The 20367-nt window shown below is 32.2% G+C and overlaps 1 long non-coding RNA gene across 2 annotated transcripts; it reads right to left on the reverse strand.

Annotated features, from left to right (window-relative positions):
• Positions 1-2362: 2362 nt before the first annotated feature.
• Positions 2363-7734, reverse strand: LOC123715815. Of its 2 annotated transcripts, none has more exons than XR_006754484.1 (5): positions 7644-7734; positions 7187-7202; positions 5084-5173; positions 3676-3726; positions 2363-2439 (listed from the first exon to the last, which is right to left on the reverse strand). It is a non-coding gene; the product is annotated as an uncharacterized LOC123715815 (long non-coding RNA). The 2 variants fall into 2 exon arrangements; XR_006754483.1 differs by lacking the exons at positions 7187-7202; positions 7644-7734 and adding exons at positions 5668-5683; positions 5793-5840.
• Between the last annotated feature and the right edge of the window lie 12633 nt (positions 7735-20367).

Below are 20367 nucleotides of genomic sequence, written 5' to 3' on the forward strand. Positions count from 1 at the left end.
TTTTATAATCAAGCCTTTTTATTTTTGTATTTAAATGATTAGAAACTATTACAATTAAATTGTTTGTATTAATGAGACCTTTTTTAATGAAATCCATAAGAAATGCTCTGCTGTGCCCCGGAAGCAGAGCATTTCACGATTTAAAAAAATAAATTCTAGACTTAAAATGGGCAGAACTCTTTCTAAAAACTATCAGGAACTCTAGAACTATTGTTTGTTGCCAGAACTCTAATTTTTTGTGCTCTGCGAACTTCACAGACACGTTCGTATGTTCGTTCCGTCATTCCACAAATGAGCGCTTTAGCCGCGCTCCACCATTATGTGGAACCAACGGCCCAATGAAATATTTCCGAACTAATTCGACTTAGGGTCCTTCAAGAGAACGTGCAGAGCCCGTACATGCGAGCCGGCATGATTTAACATTTAACATGGATTTCCCGTTATATAAAAAAATCTGTGATTTCCGTCCCACATAAAACATAATATTTCCCACCTATAACGCGTAGATTTATTAAGTTATATTTCTGTAGTGTGAAATGTATAATGATTTGTCAAGTTCGTAATTAATTTTGCGTACCTTTGCACCTGTTTCAATTGTGTTAATAAAATTAAACAAATTCTTATTCCTAGTTTTTGGATTGTTAAACGGTTTTACGAGAACACTCCTACTGTATACAATGTGTAATAAGTCAAGTCAGCCAGTCACTGATACATCAATGGATATGAATAAAAGTAGAATTAAATTTTTAATTGTTTATTTTATTATTGTTGTGTTAACAATTTTTTTAAATACTTACTTTCGCTAGTCGTGAACATATATTGACAGCACCGTTTTTATTTTTGTATATTTACGAGTTAGTTATATTACTTTGTTATATCGTTTGGTCCAAATAATAATATTAAAGTTAATTCACTGATTGTTTAATATTCTTAAAGTTAATGTATTCTTGCACTCTATTTATTCAAGTGAAACGAGAGTTAAGCAAAATTGAATAGGTTTTTTAATCGATCGTTTCGAAACTCGTTCATTGAACTACTTTTGTCAGTTATAATAAAACACATTAATGAAAATGATGGAAATGGGCGAGCCATACCGCTCGCATGAACTAGGGCTGATGGACAACACTCTCTATCGGTATGTCTTCCAATTCAAATTTAATGACGCGGAATAAGTGATACCTTTATATATATTCCATATATTTATATATATTCCATAATAAACCAATTTTTATTTGAATAAGCAAAGAAAGAGAGATAGTACTCTTCTCTTGCACGGTGTAATACTTTGTTTATAAAACTTTGAGTGTTGTTATATTTTGTAAAGATGGATGAATGTTTTAATCAATAAATGAGGAATTATTATTGTTCTTAATCAAAATATTGATATATTCTACAACAATCATCCTACTTAGCGTAATTTTTATTTATCAATTTTTTCGATATTTATCTACTGTTTGCTTATGTTTTTTTCCTTGCAAATTTAAAATATTTATGTTTCAACAAAATATAATCATATTTTCTTGGAAATAAATACTTAAAATAACTTCCTTATTTCTTCTATTCTTTTTTATTTTCTTATAGTGCCATCTCCTTTCGAAGGATGGCGATTATCATGGCTACTTTATATTTTTCTCAGCCATAATGATATCCTGCGAAATAGTGATTTTCCGTTGCCTTCCACATCTCTGTTTGCTGGTCCTTCCAACAATATGACTGACGTATAGGCTTACTCAGCTCCCACTTATTCAGATTTCAACCATAATTGAAGTACTCGTATTTAAACCATTCAATAATCCATACGGGAAGTAATACCAAAGTTTTGTGGCTTTAGTGTCAGGCCATTGAAAAGACGCCTTTAAAAATACCAGTGGCGCTACAACCTTTTGGGGCCTCAGATTTCTGTATTTGTTTCATGATCATTTGTCAATCTAATAGGTGATCAGCCCTTCTGTGCCTGACACACGCCGTCGAGTTTTTTTGGTCTTGAAAGGCATGACGATTTCCATCACCGTACGAGTAAGTGCCAAATGCGCGCATAGAAAGTCCAGTGGTTCACAGCGACGACTACCTTAAGGATGATTCTCAAAAGTATAATTTGAAAAATAAAATTAAGTAGTAATAAAATACAGAGCAGGGTTGTCGCAAGCTTTCGTCATCATAAATTTGTAAGCAAACAATTAAAATCCTAATCATAATGATTTATAAACTCGAAGCGCGGTATGCCATGCTTGATGTCTCTTCGTCTACACAGAAGGATACATTGTTATTATTGATCCTATACGAACGTAGCAATATGTTCCTCACTTGATATACGGGTCTTGAAAGAAGAATTGATTTTATAAGGTTATACAAAAAACAAAGATCAAATTCAAGATATTTATTTGTAATTAAGCATGTCGCGTTCCTGGATGAATGGTGATCGTTGCATGTTTTCCGTCACTGTAAAACAATTAAAATGGATTAAAAATAATTGTGAAAATATTTTTGTTAAGTATGTTATTATTATTATTAAAGCTTTATTAATTAATCCTTTAAGCTTTATTATGAAAAGATGGACAGATGACATTATAGAACTAGCGGGGAAAAACTGGATGTATGTTGCTCAAGACAAAGAGTAATGGAAAAATATGGAGGAGGCTTTTATTAAAACTGGAACTACTAAAAAATAATTGTTCCTTTAAAATTTTAAAAACTTATACTAACACAACTAATACAACATTAAGGAATGTAAACTAACCACTTGTTGTATGTTATGTATGTTATCCAATGTAAATTGGTAAAGTCGAGGTTTTAGGTGTAACTTTCGAATTTCCTTAACAATCAAATTGGCCCCTGTGGGGTGTGGGCCTCACGTTGGGAAACATTGCTCTAAGTAGTAATTCACTAGCAAGCGTGTGATCTCAGTCACCTCACAACCCTGAATGTTTTAAATGCAGATTGTTCCAGTGTTGCTAGATGGTCACGGCGACGTACCCCTAGACCCCCTTCTAAGTTAAATAAGTTTTATTTCCCCCCAGAAATCCCCGAGCCGCCCCCCCCCCCCCCCTCACCAAGCGATGATGGCATGGGCTATGGCGCGATTCTTTGAAGCGTCGGTCATGTTGGGGTTATTGGGAAATGAAAGGCATTACGCAAAGTATCTAATAGTACATAGATTAGAAAGACTAGTAATAGAACATAGATTGACAGCCTCAAGTTTTATTCGGTTTTGGTAAAACGAATAAACAATTAGTAAGGTTATCCATACAGATCCTATTCTTACGATATGTTCGTACTTCAATTCAGTTCCAAAATCAGGAATGTTATATACAATAGCAAAAATACTGTATTTGGCGTGTTTTTGAAATTTCAATCCCTCAATCTAGGGGGAAATCCTCTGATCTAGCAACACTGGATTGTTATAATCGCTATAAACAGTTATTCGTTAAACCAATAGTTATGTAGGATTAACTTTCACGTTATTAGTTTTTGGGTCTGCACCTAGATTTTGCCTTTAGATTGCATCCGTTATGATCAATTTCATGTCATCTCTCTCTCTCTTTTATTTCAAGCTGGGGCTTGAACCTACTAGCTTAAGGTCGTGAGTAGAACTCCGAAGCAACAATTGCTATTAAATAAATAGTTTTTAATGCTATGGCCCAATAAGGGTTGTTACAGAGTAAATAATAGGTTTACCTTAAAAAAGCTTTTGGAATGATTTCGTAACCAGGCTGAAGAATCCAAGACCTTAAAGAGTAATAATTTCATAATTTATTCCTATTTAGGGGTCCTATAAAGCTTAGAGTAAGACTTAGTTTAGTAGTAAAATAATTTAAGTTTGAAACAAAAAGGCGACAGTAAATAGAGACGGACACATAAATTCATTAGTTTATAACAGAGTACTTTAAAAATTTGTAAAGTACGAAGTTTTCACTTCAAAAAGTTTTTATAATTCATGATCTGTAAATAAAATTGATAAATTTTATAATTGAACTAGCTACCCCCGCGAACCTCGTTTCTCCTTAATGTGGTTTTAGTTAGGCTTAATAACGTGACACGAAAGAATAATTTCACTGTATTATCGTCACTATAATTTGATTTACACTTCGGTCTAAGTAACACGTGGTTGGCTATGCTAACACCAAAAATTAAAAAAAGTTAAAATAATTGAATTTCACGGTATTTCGCTTACTACACAATAAATTAAATTTATAGTTTAGCCTCGAATAACACGTGGTAATCATGATATTGAATTGTAGCTTATATGACACGTTTGTCGGTTTACCATAGCAGTGCCATCTATTGATTACTCACTCAATTCAGTCGAAAAGTATCGACATCTGTTAGAATCTTTTGGAGTTAACAGATAATTGTGACTGTCAATTAATTATAGACAAATAATTTGCAATAAAATAAAATTACGACTATAATTAAAGATCTAAGCTATCCTATCTCTTAAGGTGGACAAGACTGCTTACGGTGTACCAATTTAATTTAAAATCAGTTAAGTAGTTTAGGAGTCCATCGCGCACAAACATCGTGACAGGAGATTTATATATATATTAAGATTAAATTAACTTTATACACACGTATTGAAAGTTTACACACTATATAATGCTTTCTATCTCATGTTCTTTCTATTCCACGTTGAATCTTATAAATTTGTGTCCGTCTCTTTTTACTGTCGCTTTTACGTTTCATCGACTTCCAACTCACAACTATTCTAAAAAAGTTTTCACTTCAATAATCAATATCAACTTCGATTATGTATTTGACAACGATTGAGGCTACGAGATAATTCAAATTCATTAAGGTCCTTAAAGGTCCTATTCGACAAAAATGATTTCCAATAATATCAAATCTAAAATCGTTGGAACGGTAATTAAGAACTTTCATTGTCTACGCTGATGTTGCAAACATTATGTTGGAACGAAAACTAAAATGAAAATGGCAATTTATAAATAACTGTTCTATTATATTCTATTGCAATTGCTACCACAGTACCATGGTTATTGGTTGCAATTACTTTAGAATGGGCATAACATGGTAAAAAACGGGTTAAATTATACGTGATTTACAGTTTTGGCTTATATTAAACACTCACCAGAATTGTCAGTTGGTAAACCTGCGGGAGGGGCTGCTGCGCCCGCGGGAGGGGTTGCTGCGGCGGCGGCGGCTTTGGGGTCTACTGGATCTATTAAAATTGTTATTAAAACTATTATATTTTTGTTTTGTATTCTATACAACGAAAAATTATCGGGGTGGAAGGTCTGCATCTATCTCTTTCGTTAATTTTTAGCACAGTTTTAGTTTTGGTTCTTGTAGACAAATCAACACAGAAATCATGTTCATCATCATATGCGGTTTTTTCTTCTTTTGATGTTCTTCTATATGCTTTTGTGGCCGGCCCTGGTCAGTAAAATGGCTAAATTACAGATAATAACAACTTGCCTAACAAAAACATGTTTTTATGTAGCGATTTAAAATGATTACAAATTTTATTCTAGAATGCCGAGAGCCAGCATATTTGATGAAGAAATAGAAAGAAGTTAGTGATTTTCAAGCAGTTTCAGTGACATAATATTCTTAGAAAAATCTTACACCAGTCTGGTGCAAAACAAATATTTTTAAATAAAAACAGCTCTCTCAAAGTTAGAGGTCGGTATAAGATCTTAAAAATTAACTTACCAGCTGGTAACGCAAGCTGAAAGCAACAGAAAGCTGTGTTATATAAACAATAAATAAACCTTTTCTAAATTATTTATGACAAAGGTATTAATATTGAGAAAATTTATTAAGGTTGTAATACTTACAGCGGTGTAGAATAAAACAAAGAAACAAACAAAAAGCAATATTTTCATCATTTTGCCGTTATTGTTAAGATATTTTAATTAATAATGTTCTCTAAAGGAAGTGCTTCTAGTATATATACGACGACAAATATGACGCGAATACACCTGAACAAACGTTTCGTGTTTGTAGTCATATTTTTCAAAATAAATTCTTTTCTTATGACGTATATTGTATTAGGATCTTTTATGAATAAAACAACTTTGAACAATTTAAGAAATCAAAATATACCCCGTCATACATTTTACATACAGTATCACTAACTAGACAAAGTACGTATACACGTAAATGGATATGGAACACTAATGCAGGTATGAAGCTTCATAATAATTTTTTTAACAGATTACACATTTGGTTGTGATTAAGGCACCAGAACATTCTAAATTTTATTTATATATTGTGTACCTTGAATCTACATGCAGGGCCTACCTCGCATAATTCTTAGTGATTTTTTTTAAGTGAGTCTCACGCTATGCTTATTTTATATTTTTTCGTATTTCCCGTTTCATGAACTCATTACCTAGGATAATTTTACGTTGAACACTGGTAAAAGTGCAAAGCTAATATGTTTGGGCCGTTGGGTTCAAGTGCACAGGCGCTAATTAAAGATTTAAGTTGGCGCCTGGTTGATAGTACCGGTGACCACAGAGCTGGTGCTTTCTTCACTCAACGAATAAGTATCAATACAGCAAGGAAATGCTGACAGCGTTGAAGGTACACTGCCACAGGAACCAAACATTTTAAATTTGTTTAAATTATCTATTTATTAATTTTTAATTATTATTACTACTATATAGTTTAACAATATTGTAAATACTGTATATATTAAACAGGCAAATACATTGACAACAATGGTCTATAGATCGTCGGCCTTGCAGAACAAATGTTGAGAGAGATTTCATTAATATGTTGACTTTAGAGAATTAAATATTAATCAATAAAAAATTGTTGCGACGTAGTAAAGTAGGCTGTCTCTTTTGATCACAGCGTAAAAACAATTCGATTGAATGAAACGAAATACTTACGTTATAATATCGCTACAGTTTGTTAGACGTAAAATTAAAATTACGCCCAAATTCTGATGAAATACAATTATTACGTGTCACAACTCGTAAATTATATAAATATTATTATTATATTGTCATAAATGCATGTTGTCAGCTTGTAAAACAGCTTGTTTTAAAAAAACTTTGACTTCAAGAAAGAGACCACTGAGTACCTATTTCAGTGCATTAAGCTTAATAAAAATAAATGATTATATTCATTCATAGAATGTCTGATAGTTTAATGGTTTATATTTAAAATAAAAGCATTTTTGTTAATATTAGTAATTAAGCTTCTTAGTAAGAAAACTTACCAGCAGGAATTGCGAACTGAAACAAAAAATATATGAATTACACATAGAATGTTTAGTGGGAACTATGTACCTTAAAATACAATTGTCAAATACCTTTATGGTCTATTACCTAATGGCTGTAGATGTTTTAATAAAAAAAACTATAAAATTCGAGAGTTTTTTTTTAATACACACGGAACCTACGGAACGGTAGCTACCAACCCATAGACGCCCGTTAGTAGTGTTGCCTTTAAGATAATAATAATAATCTTTATTTCTTCTCTCACATATACATACATAGAAGGTTATTATGAGTAAGAGTATGCCTTTTTTAATTTAGAGGTCTACCTGGAAATACCTCCACTCGAAGTCGAATCAACGATTCGCCAGTTCAAAAAAGTAAGGGATGTAGATTGTTATACATACAAATATACGTCTGTTAGTTGCAACATTTTGCGGTCATGTAAATATAACTTACCGAGCCAATAATGACCATCGCAATAAGTAGAACAAAAAACATTTGTTTCAGCATGTTTCCTTCACTTGTTACCTTCGAAAGCAAATCTGCGTATATGTCGAGGTGTTTCTATACCCGACTTATATACAGCATAAATAACATAACAAATCGACACATTATACAGACTCGTTAAAATTGTGGACAAAAGACTAATTATTTCTGGTTGTCTTAGGATATCTTAAAGGCCATTCATAGTCAAGTTGGCAGTTAAAATGTACTCTAATATATAGTAAAAAAACAATTTTATTAAATAGCGTAACGAAATTTAAAGGGAAAGAAATCGAAATATTTGTTTTATATTTAGACAGATGTTTAATAATTAATGACATTTTAACAGTGATTTCTTGGGGCTTTTGAAATCTCTTACCTAAATAATCTAAAACATGTGAATGTGTTGTATAAAATTACACTGTCTTCGCGAACTTCGTTTCGCCTTTATATGAATTTGTTTACTTAGCCGGTAAGCTTAGTACGAAAGAAAGTTAAGTTAACACTTACAATTACCACTTAAAGTGGTAACTTACCTTTCTTTAGTACTAAATACCAACACATGGAACATTATAGTATGCTACCGCATAGTTGGTATTCAGGTATAAAAACCTAAGTACTAAATAAAACCAAATTTAAAAAAAATCTCTCTATAAAAACCGCAGAGTTGAAGGAATAAATAAAAACTTTGGTTTTCGTTCAGCTGTTCCCGAGTTTAGCGCTTAGCCACATATTTTGCAATTCATTTTTACTTAGATAATGTTTTATAATACGAATCAGTCCACGAGACCAGTTCCGTCTTTAAAGTCGATTAAATTTTCCACACCAAACATTCCTGATATAATGTATCATGTTGTCTTGATTAGTCATTGCCGTATCGAGTAGGTAAATTTTTCTTTATATTCTCTGTTAGGCGTTAATATTTTTAAACAATAGAATAATTATCTCAATTTATTATGTACAACCATCTCAGTCACGCAAATTATTGTTTTTTGTCTTTTGGCAAGGCTTATATTTTATGAGCTTGTGTGTATCGGATTTAATTAAAAGATTCAGGGTGTTGTAAGCTTTCGGCTTCAAACCAAAATCGATGACATGTGTCAGACAAAACGCTGATCACCTACTTGTCTAAAAGTGCAATCTGCGCCCTATACCCATTTTTGTAGCGCCACTGGATTATTGTTATATTATTATGAATCTTGTGAGAAAAGGTGTAGAAAATTTATGGAAGAACCGCCAATCGCCATATTTTCCACGTATTGAATCAAAACCATGCAAACTGCGCATGCGTAAACCGTAACATAGATTATGATCATCACATCTCTGTGATTGTTGGAACTCATGGCTCTTATTATGCATTTTATTGAAACAGATTATATTTATTTAAGAAACAAAATTATATTTTTTCCATTTTAAGTTTGTGATTTTAATTTTATGATTCAATAAAACACATTACATTTAATTATTATAATTTTATTACGTTATCATTCAATTTGTTATTGAATTTCAAACCGGAAGTCTATCAAATTATTAATGGATAGATAACAACATTTCATTCATCAAGTAAGTTACATTAAATATACTGATTTATAATTAAGTACATGTTACTATGGATGATTTATACATTCAATTACTTTTACAAAACGATAGTGCCAGTACGGTAACCATTTGTTTTTTAACAAAAAATATCCATCGAGGAAGAATTTTCATGTTTTAGAAGAACATAATATTTTTCAAATGTACATAAAGGCAATCATTCAGCCTTCAGCAGATTCAGCAGCAGATCCTAGATCAACAGGAATGCATATCCAATAAACAAAGTCACACAAACATAAGAAATTAATTAGGAAAATGTGCAGGCGCTACTGAACGACATAAGTTGGCGCCTAGTTGATAGTACTGGTGACCCCAGAGCTGGTGCTTATCTCGCTCAACGAATATTAGGTTGGGGAAAAAGTCTTTTCGCAGTATAGCATATATGAACTTGTAATGAAATCTCTTTGGCTATACTATTTGTATCTGGCTCGTTTTGGTATCATTAAAAGTTTAAATTTTAAATATTCATTCTTGCGATGTTTATGGACATTGTCTGTGACTAGTTCATTGTCTGTGAGAGTAGCACTAATTTTGTTTAAACGTTTTCAATCCGGAAATTTTGATGTCAAAGATGCACGTCGCTATTACGGATAAAATGGATGCCATTTTTTAAAAAGTGGAGCAAGATCGGTATATCAGTAGTTACGACGTAGCTGAAGAATTTGGGAATTGACCACAAAACAGTTTTGGCGCATTTGAAAAAACTGGGTACACAAATAGCTTAATATTTGGGTACCTCACGAGCTCACTGAAGGAAACTGAAACACCATGTACTGATTTGTGATTCTTTATTATGACGTAATGAAACTGAATCATGTTTGAAGAAGCTGACAACTAGTGACGAAAAGTGGATCACGTACGACAAGAACGTGCGAAAAAGGTCGTGGTCAAAGGCCGGTAAGGCTTCACAGCCTGGGTGAAACCCGGATTAACTCGCAACAAGGTCATATATGTGTGGTGGGATTGGAAGGGCAAAATTCATTATGAGCTGATACGTAACGTTTGTAGAAAAAACGACACTAACAATAGAAAAAGGGTATTTAATACATTGAATGTTTTAGGATAACTCATAATTTTTCCCTAATGCGCCAAAAAAAGTAAAACTTCAAAAATGATCTAATAAACGGATGCAATCTGAGGCCAAGACCCATATAGGGTTGTAGCACTACTACGGATTATTATTATTGGTAATGCTGTACGTGGTTACGTAACGTTGCGCTTTGACCATTTCCTGTCTTGGTTGTAGGAGTCCCAGTGATGATTTTGGTCTTTAATTAAAAATCTACTTCGGTAAGTATGAAAGAGAATCCAGCATTTTAAATAGGTACTTTATTATATTTATAGATTTATTAGGTTAATATACGGCAGTGGAATCAATTATTTTATTCATATAAAATGACTTCTTATGTTTGAATCTCTTCTTGTGCAACATGGCAAACTTTAGATATATTTATATTACATATCTGTTCTCGGAAGTAGACAAAAAGTTTATCACTTTGGAATAGCGGATATTAAAACCTCCTTGGCTCCCCGTTATCACACAAAAACGTCAAAAGAAAACCGCAAAATATTTAATCATGATATTATATTGCTTATCAGTACATTGTAATAGATTGTTTCTTAAAAAGAATCGTGAAACGTTAGCTATACATTGCCGTCAAAATGCTAGTAAATGCAATCGATACATAGTTTACATTAAGGCATTGCGCTATCACAAGAAAATGGACATCCTATATTGATAAGACGATTTGTGGAGTTTTATTTCAATAATAGAAAATATTTTAAAAATCTCGTTACGTGTAATTAGATACGGTCAATTTTTTTATAGGATAAGGCAAACTAGTATACGGGACTCCCAAAATAGCAGTCATCACAAATATTCATAATCTAAACAATTATACAAAAAGCGGAAATTTTAAACTTATATTACGATGAATACCGTAGCGAACTAATTCTTCAAAAGCCGGCAACGCTCATGCGATGCCTCCTGTACTTAAAAATATAAATAAATATAGCAATTATTGATGTAACTTTAGAACACAAGAAAAACATTCTACAGATCATTATTTGCATTAAGTTTTGAAGGAAATGAATACTGTAGCTGTATGATTATGAACACTACCATAGCCGTAGACGATTTGATTACTGTCATCGAGTTGTAATTATACATTCCATATACGGACAATTGTGGATCATGTAGTTCTAGCAACTGAAAAATACTTTCTGCAACTTGACGATATTTTTCTGTAAAACCAAAGCATAAGGTTGTTTTAAATTTACAAAGATGAATATGAAAATAACGCAGATACTTTCTTATTACGATCAACTTTCATCCCTGAGGTTCGAACCCTGGCTGTGCATAAATGGACTTTCTGTGCGCAATTGACACTAGGAAGTACAGTGCTTTAGACCCAAAATGGCGTCGGCGTGTGCTAGGCACAGATTTCTGTTCACTTACTTGAATTTTAGAAAAAAAGGAGCACGAAACAGATACACAGACCTAATTTTATTGTATTGACAAATATTTCTGTATAAATGCTTTCTCTGCTAAGGAAATAATTAGCGACAGTGGTTACTCGTATGCTGCCGCAAAGAAAAATATATAAATTAAACACAGATTATTATAAAAAATTCCTGAAAGCATTTTCTACGAGACTACAATTGCTCTAAAACAGCCTGAGATTTTCTGAATTCTTTTTCATACCATCTAAGTCCGCATCCAGCATCATGTCCATGCATATTTGTTTGGCCGATGTCATTTCGTTTAGAAAAATATCGGCTATTAAACCAGTGACTATTTTCAACATCCAGCTTAATGGAATCCACAACGTTATCATTACGAGGCGTAATGTGTTTGCTGGCTAGAAAATCGAATTTTGACTTTAAAAATAAAGTTTTTATTCGGTTGAAATAATAAAAATAATCATACTCAAAAATGCGTCCGCCCTAAATATTAACGTACTTCTCTATATTTAAGGTAATTGATTACAAATTGAATTCCCAAAAATAGCCCAGTCATCACGAGACATGTACCGGAAAGTAACTGAAAAAAAAAAACATAAGAATTGTTATCTGAATTGTAAAGAATTAGTCAAAGTAGTATCTTGTATATACTTACTAAGAACTGAAAACTTGCTTCCTTATGTCGTAGAAGTTTAAGCACAAGACGATAAGCATATTCTAAATGTTCAGTTTCGAATTCAACGAAGTCGATAAAATGTTCTTTCCAAATAATACCATCAAAAAATAATGCTTTTCGAATAAAAATATTGTATTGATCTACATTATATGATTTTAATAAGGAAATATTCAAAAAACGAATCCGCATACTCAAAAATAAATACGAAATAACCAAACAATGTACGTAAATTATTGCAACATAGAGAATAGCGATCAGCAACAGTCCAAAAACCAAAATTTGAGTTTTGTAAACGCTGTATGAAATCGTTATGGTTAATGTAGTAGAAAATGTTATAAACAAATAAAATAAAATTTGTAATCGAAATAATTTGTAGGTAATATCTCTCATAAATTTAGTTTCTTCTATTCCAATAAATTCATCGATCTCCAGAAACACTTTGAACAATTTAAAATAAGAATTGCGGTTTATAAAATTGACGTTTAGAAACAAAGAGTTGCCAAATAATGTTAAAACTATTACCATAATTAATTCACTGGTTGAGAAAAAGTCTTCAGCTACTGTCTTATAAATAAAAAAAAGGCAACACACGTTTAATAGAATAATGATGGTTATTGCTCTCATTAATGACAGGAATGAATTATCGAATCTGAAAAAACCCAAGTACTGAAACAGTCGACATACATTTCCATTTAATTTATCGTAATATTCATCTACTATTTTTTTGTTTATGTTACTTCTCATTACGCTACTTAAAACGCGCGCCATGTTTAACTTTACTACGTAAACTAACGTTTCAAAGTGTCGTGTATCGTTAAAATGACAACGTCAATGGATGTCATTTATGAATTTATAATATCCCATAGGATTATAAAAAAACTATTAAGTATCATTTACTGATATATCGAAAGTTAGATAACTATCGCTCAATTCATATTTATTGAATTGTTCTAGTTAGCTATGAATGTGTTTGAATTTTTGAATACTTGGAAAATGATTAACGAGAGGAATAGGTATAAAAAACAAATAAATCTCTTTTTATTTGTTTTTTTCTTGAGTTCAAATGTATTTTAACAAAAACAGAAATCACACATGGGTAATTTGATTTTTTGCATTGAATAGGCTCCAGAAGTACTGGACCTATTTAAAAAGTTATTTCAATTCTAAGTTATCTTGATCAAGTATACACAAAAAAGTTAAGGATTCATATGATAACGTAATTAATGTAACCCAAATGCAAAAAAATCCCTATAACCAATAGAGCAAAGTATAGTTTTATAGAACATATGAACATTAACCAAAGAGTCCGTAATTATTAGTTAAATTCAAATTCATTTATTTATTTAGGTAACACAATCTATACTAATGAACGTAAATAAAGAAATACATATTAAATGCTTCAAAATAAAAAAAATATAATATTAATCAAGGGCGTAGAACAGACGAGAAGAACTGGCAATAAACTCTCCGCCATTCTTTTAAATCGCCAAGATTATTGTTTTAAAAAGTGTTTGTAACGAGCTGCAACCACTGCACCATGTTACTCAGGACAGCTTTAAGCAATTAATAGTGAATTAATAATAAAAAAACAAAGATTTATCAGCAGGAGGAATGGTTGAAATAACTAGTACTTCACCTCATACACGAATTCAAGTCCAACTAGTCACCACAAGTGGCACCCGTAACTCGTAAACGAGTATGACGCATGGCCACCCATCGCCCTATTTTAGAAAGAGAGGTAACCAGATGCATGAACGCCATTATATCAATATAACCTTTTTTTTCTTCAAATATTCTATTGTAAGACCGGTTCAAACTATGCCGCATTAACCCTTATCTAAATACATCATACGCTATATCAGTACCTTTTAATATCTTTTTGAATTTTTAAAATTGGACATATCATCCAAAAGATATCACGAGTGCAATAATTATAAAAAAAATTAATTTTAGAAACAGCGCTCTCAGTGACTCGAATTTTTTTATCTAGAACTGAAAGTTAATATAAAAAATGGTTACTTGTATGGGTATAGATTGAAATATATAACTATCATTGTAAAAGGGAAGCAAATTTTTACACGAATTCCAGGAGGGCCTTATAATACTTGCGAGCGGAGTTTAGTTTTTTATAATCCAAATAGAGAGCCTTTTTATAATAATAAAATAAAAAATAGTTTATTTGCAACGTAAGTGGTATATTTAGATAGATTAATTTAAACAAAAACGCAAATCAGCCGTTCGTGTTCTATCTTTGAGTTCTACCTCATCGATTATATTTCAATTGCATACAAATTGCATGGAAATAAATTTAGCCACTAGGCTGATATTGATCCTGTCTAATTATGTTTTAAAAGTCAAAACTATTCATTTAGTGAGTCAGTTTACTCAAGGGTATAATAAATAGATATTCGATTAGATTCTAAATGATAAAACTTACGATATTTTCAATTAATATTACAATAATAGTCGTTTGAAAAATATGGCTTTATTTATAAGATAAACCTTCATTAGTAAAATTATATTTGATCACATTCATTTCTTTTCATTGGGGTTTGTTGTTTAACTGGTAATCGAGCCCAGAACCGGCGATATAACGCACTGCTCTGCGTCAAGGCATAGTGCAGATGATGTTATCTTCAGTAGTCGCTGTTAAAGAACGTCCTTCACGCGGATCATCATTGAGATTTCTACTTTCATGCTCGTTAAACTCGTTAAATCAATTGTAAATAGTGGCAAATGGGGCTTCATTAAGAAATACTAACCGCAGCCTGTCATAGCTATGTTGATGAGTAAACCCACAATGAAAGTCATATTAATACATTGACAGAAAATTTTCTCGCGTTTGCTTAATTTTCACGTGTAACAAAAGTTTTAAATTTGCCGCCAATTCACAAAAACAAATGACAAACGAATGCAATATACTACATTAGGCTACCACAGACTTCTATAATTGAAATTCAATAAAAGTTTTCATTAGCAATGTTTCTAACTGACCAATTCTAAAACCTCCATGGCTCACCGTTTTCACACAAAAACATCAAAATAAAACCGCAAAATATTTATTAATGATATTATATTGCACATCAGTACAGTGTAACAAATTGTTTCATATAAATAATCGTGAAACGTTAGCTATACATTGCCGTCAAAATGCTAGTAAACGCAATCGCTAAGTTGTTGGACATCCAATATTGTCGATAAGCCGATGTGCGAAGTTTTAATTCAAAAACAAAACATTTTTAAAATCTCGTTACGGACGCCCAAAATGGCAGTCATCACACATATCACACATTCATAATCTAAACAAATTGTATACAAATAGCGGTGATTTTCAACTTATATTACGATGAATACCGTAGCGTACCTACTTATTCTTAAAAAAACTGGCAACGCACTTGCGAGCAATTGTAGGTGACAAACAGGACGCTTATCTTAAAGAAATACAGCAATTATTGATAAAACTTTGGAACACAAGGTAAACATTTTACAGATTATTTTTCGCATCAAGTTTTGAAGGAAATGAATACTGTAGCTGTATGATTATGAACACTACCATAGCCGTAGACGATTTGATTACTGTCATCGAGTTGTAATTATACAATCCATATACGGACAATTGTGGATCATGTACTTCTAGCAACTGAAAAATACTTTCCGCAACTTGACGATATTTTTCTGTAAAACCAAAGGGTCAAATTTCATTTTGGCTTGTATAATTTTGTTAGTGTGCTCGTTCAGTGAAAACAAAGAATCGTGAAGAAATCGTCGTGTTTTAGACCCGAAATGTCATCTGCGTCGACCAAACCACACTTACTTGAATATTATAAAAAAAGCAGCACGAAATAGATACACAAATTAGAGACCCAGACCTGAAAGTTTGTCGCGTCACAGTTTTTTTTATTTAACCAATTGATTACGTATTTACATTTTGTTTTAACAAATATTGCCGTAGAAATACTTGTAGTCGTTAATCGTAAGCCGCCTCAAAGTTAAAATATATAAAGGAATGGGTTTCTTGAAAACATTTTCTATCTGACTACACTTGCTGTAAAACAGTCAGAATTTTTTACAATCTACACTTTTGACAAAACATACCATCTAAGTTCGCATCCAGCATCATATCCATACATATTAGTTGGGCCGATGTGATTTCGTTTAGAAAAATATCGGCTATTAAACCAATAAAGATTTTCAACATCCAGCTTAATGGAATCCACAACGTTATCATTACCAGGCGTAATTTGTTTGCTGGCTAGAAAAATCGAATTGTGACTTTAAAATTAAGTATGTATTTGGTCAAAGCATTAAATCCTTTTTAATAGTCATTCGCTAACTTTGATTGCATAAAAGCACTCGAAGTTGGAATTATAATAATTTTGTGGTAATATCAATTAAATATGTTTTTTTTTTATAGTTGGGAAATAAACGAATTATTTTAACTGCTTAGTTAGTTACTGTGTGTCCTGTTTTATCGATTGAAGTATTGGTAATCGGGACTTCATAACACGTTTGTTTTATAAAATAAAATTGTTTAAATGACAACAATTGTTATATATATTTTTTACAAAGTTTAGTTTATATTAGGTACTCGGTATTAAAAAATCTCATAAAATTTATAAAATAATCACAAGCACAAAAAATGTAGTTTGATGCTATATTTAGAGAAATAAAAACAAATAGTTCAGAGGTCTGATTGAGAGTTTTGATTCTAAGCGTAAGAAATCAAGATTTGTCACCTTTGAAAAATGATCATAGTCATAAATGCGTACGCCCCAAATATTAACGTACCTCTGCGTATTTAAGGTAATTGATTACAAATTGAATTCCCAAAAATAGCCCAGTCATCACGAGACAAGTTCCGGAAAATAACTGAAAAAAAAAAACATATGAAATTTCATCTGAACCGCAAAGTAGTCAAAATATTATCTTGTCAATATACTTACTAAGAACTGAAAACTTGCTTCCTTATGTCGTAGAAGTTTAAGCACAAGACGATAAGCATGCTCTAAATGTTCAGTTTCTAATCCAACGAAGTCGATAAAATGTTCTTTCCAAATTATACCATCAAAAATTAATAATGATTTTCGAATAAAAATATTGTATTGATCCATATTATATGATTTTAATAATGAAATATTTAAAAATCGAACCCGAATACTCAAAAATAAATACGAAATAACCAAACAATGTATGTACATTATTAAACCGTTGAGAATAGCTATCATCAACAGCCCAAAAACCACAATTTGGGTTTTGTAAACTCTGTTCGAAAATGTTAAGATTAATATAATAGAGAACGTCATAAACAAATAAAAGGAAATTTGTAATCGAAATAATTTGTAGGTAATATCTCTCATAAATTTAGTTTCTTCTATTCCAATAAATTTGTCAATCTCTAGAACCACTTTAAACATTTTGAAATAGGAATTGCGATTTATAAAATTGATGTTTAGAAACATAGAATTGCCATATAATGTTAAAATCATTACCATAATTAATTCACTGGTTGACAAAAAGTCTTCCGCCACTGTCTCATAAATAAAAAAAAGGCAACACACGTTTAGTAGAATAATGATGGTTATGGCTCTTAATAATGAGAGGAGTGAATTATCAAATCTGAAAAACCCCAAGTACTGAAACAGTCGACATACATTTCCATTTAATTTATCGAAATATTCGTCTACTAATTTATCATTTTCGTTACTTCGCATTACGCTACTTACAACACGCGCCATGCTTAAGTTTATTTCGTGAACTAACGTTTTAAAGCATTGTGTGCCGTTAAAATCACATAGACGTCAACGGATGTAATTTATGAATTTATAACGTCCCATAGGATTAATAGAAAACCTATTAAGTATCGACTGATATTAATATAACGAAGGTTAGATAAAAATAGATAATATCATATTTATAAAAAAATACTGTAATGTGTTTGATTTTTTTCTAAAGAATTGAATTAATATATCGCGATTCGATGACTGTAAGTCGATTTAAAAAAAACTTTTTAATTTTGGTAAATTAAAGTCATGTGTCATTCGATAAAGCATAGATTCGATTATTTGCATTGAACAGGCTCCAGAACTACTGGACCGATTTAAAAAGATTTTTCTTTCTCGGGGAGCCCATAGCCTGGAAGCTTCGAGAGCTGTGCTCCGCTAACCGCTAGCGCCTCCCCCTTGGACTCAATTGCCTCTGCCCATCTATGTGTAAGGTTTATAAGGAGGTCACTTGCTGAACGACGGAAGCCGCGTTGATAATCGCTAATCAGCTGCAGGCCCTCTAGATCCCTCAGGAGCTGGCCATCAATAAAGGTTTCCATTATTTTGGAGGTTATAGCTATTGGTTAGACGGAGTTAGACGGATTAGAGTGATGGCCTTTTTTAGGTATCGGATGTATCGAAGTGGTCTCCCAGAACTTCGGGACAGTGCTGAGCGAGTACATATACCGAAAAAGGTGCGTTAGGACCGGAGCCAAATCAGGAACACAAGTACGCAGCACAATTGGGGGGATGCCATAAGTCCCGCTCGACTTATGGATGTCGGTGGAAGATAAAGCTTTGCGGATAGCATGTTATTATAACTTCAGGCATCGTAGTATCACACCGCAATAATGTCGGTGGTTCCTTCCCTTGGTCATCCAATGTGGAGTATAACGCAAAGAGACAGCCTAGAAGATAGTTCTTCTCCTTCGTCCAGCTGTGGGCCAGCGAGTCATTCTCCCTGTCCAGTAGTGGAGGGCTGACAGAAATTTTTTTGGACAGCTTTGGCAAGAGGCCAGAAGGCTCGAGTTCCCGAAGGGAGGTGGGCCAATTTCCCGTTTGAAGGACCTGGCAGCCGAATTACAGTTATGTCAAAATAATTTTTTTTTGCTTATAGTGCAATCTGAGCCACATTTGTTATTATTTAAATATACCGTATGCCATATCAGTAGCTTTTAATTTCTTTTTGAATAATTAAATTCAGACATAGCATCCAAAAACGAGTGCACTAATTATATAAAATTGTAATTTTAGAAACAGCGCTCTCAGTGACTCTTATTATTTTATCTAGAACCGAAAGTAAATATAAAAAGTAATGGCTAATGGTTTTTTTTATAATAATCCCGATAAAGTGCCTTTAAATAACAATAAAATAATAAATCTTTGCGATTTTCACCCCTGAGGTCGTAGGTTCGATCCCCGGCTGTGCACCACTGGAATTTCTTTCCATGTGCGTATTTAACATTCGCTTGAACGGTGAAGGAAAACATCGTGAGGAAACCGGCTTAGACCCAAAAAGTAGGCATTATCCAGGCACCAAAGGCTGATCACCTACTTGCCTATTAGATTAACAAATGAAACATGAAACAGATTCGGAAATCCGAGGCATACCTATAAAGGTTGAATCGCCATTGATTTTTTTTGCAACGTAAAAATTATAAAAGAACATACAATCAGTAATTTAAAAATAGGCGTGCAAATGGCATATTAATTATTATAATTTCATAATAATAACAGTTAGGTTATTTATATTTTTTGGCAAAACTTATGTTATATAACTACACACCTTCTAAAAGCACAAGCTTGGATTTCTTCTTCATCGATTATATTTCTTTACGCAAGTATGTAAAAAGTCTGTCTGATTCAAGCCGATTTTTGGGGGTTCCTTAACAAATAGCATGAAAATTAACTTAGCCACTAGACCAATACTGCTCCCGTCTAATTATGTTTCAAAGGTCAAAAGTATACATTTACTGAGTATTTACTCAAGGGTATAATAAAAAGATATTCGATTAGATTCTAAATGATAAAATAAAAATAGTCGTCGTTTAAAAATATGGCTTTACACGTGGGTAACACTGAAATGAACAACAATGAAAACTTTGTTTGAATTTCAATTTTAGAACTCTTTGGTAACCTTATGTAGTATTTTGCATTCGTTTGTCATTGTCGTTCGTTGAATATTTGACTATGGCAGGTA

The sequence above is a fragment of the Pieris brassicae genome, chromosome 10 (genome assembly GCF_905147105.1).
Source record: "Pieris brassicae chromosome 10, ilPieBrab1.1, whole genome shotgun sequence".
Taxonomy (NCBI): Eukaryota; Metazoa; Arthropoda; class Insecta; order Lepidoptera; family Pieridae; genus Pieris; species Pieris brassicae.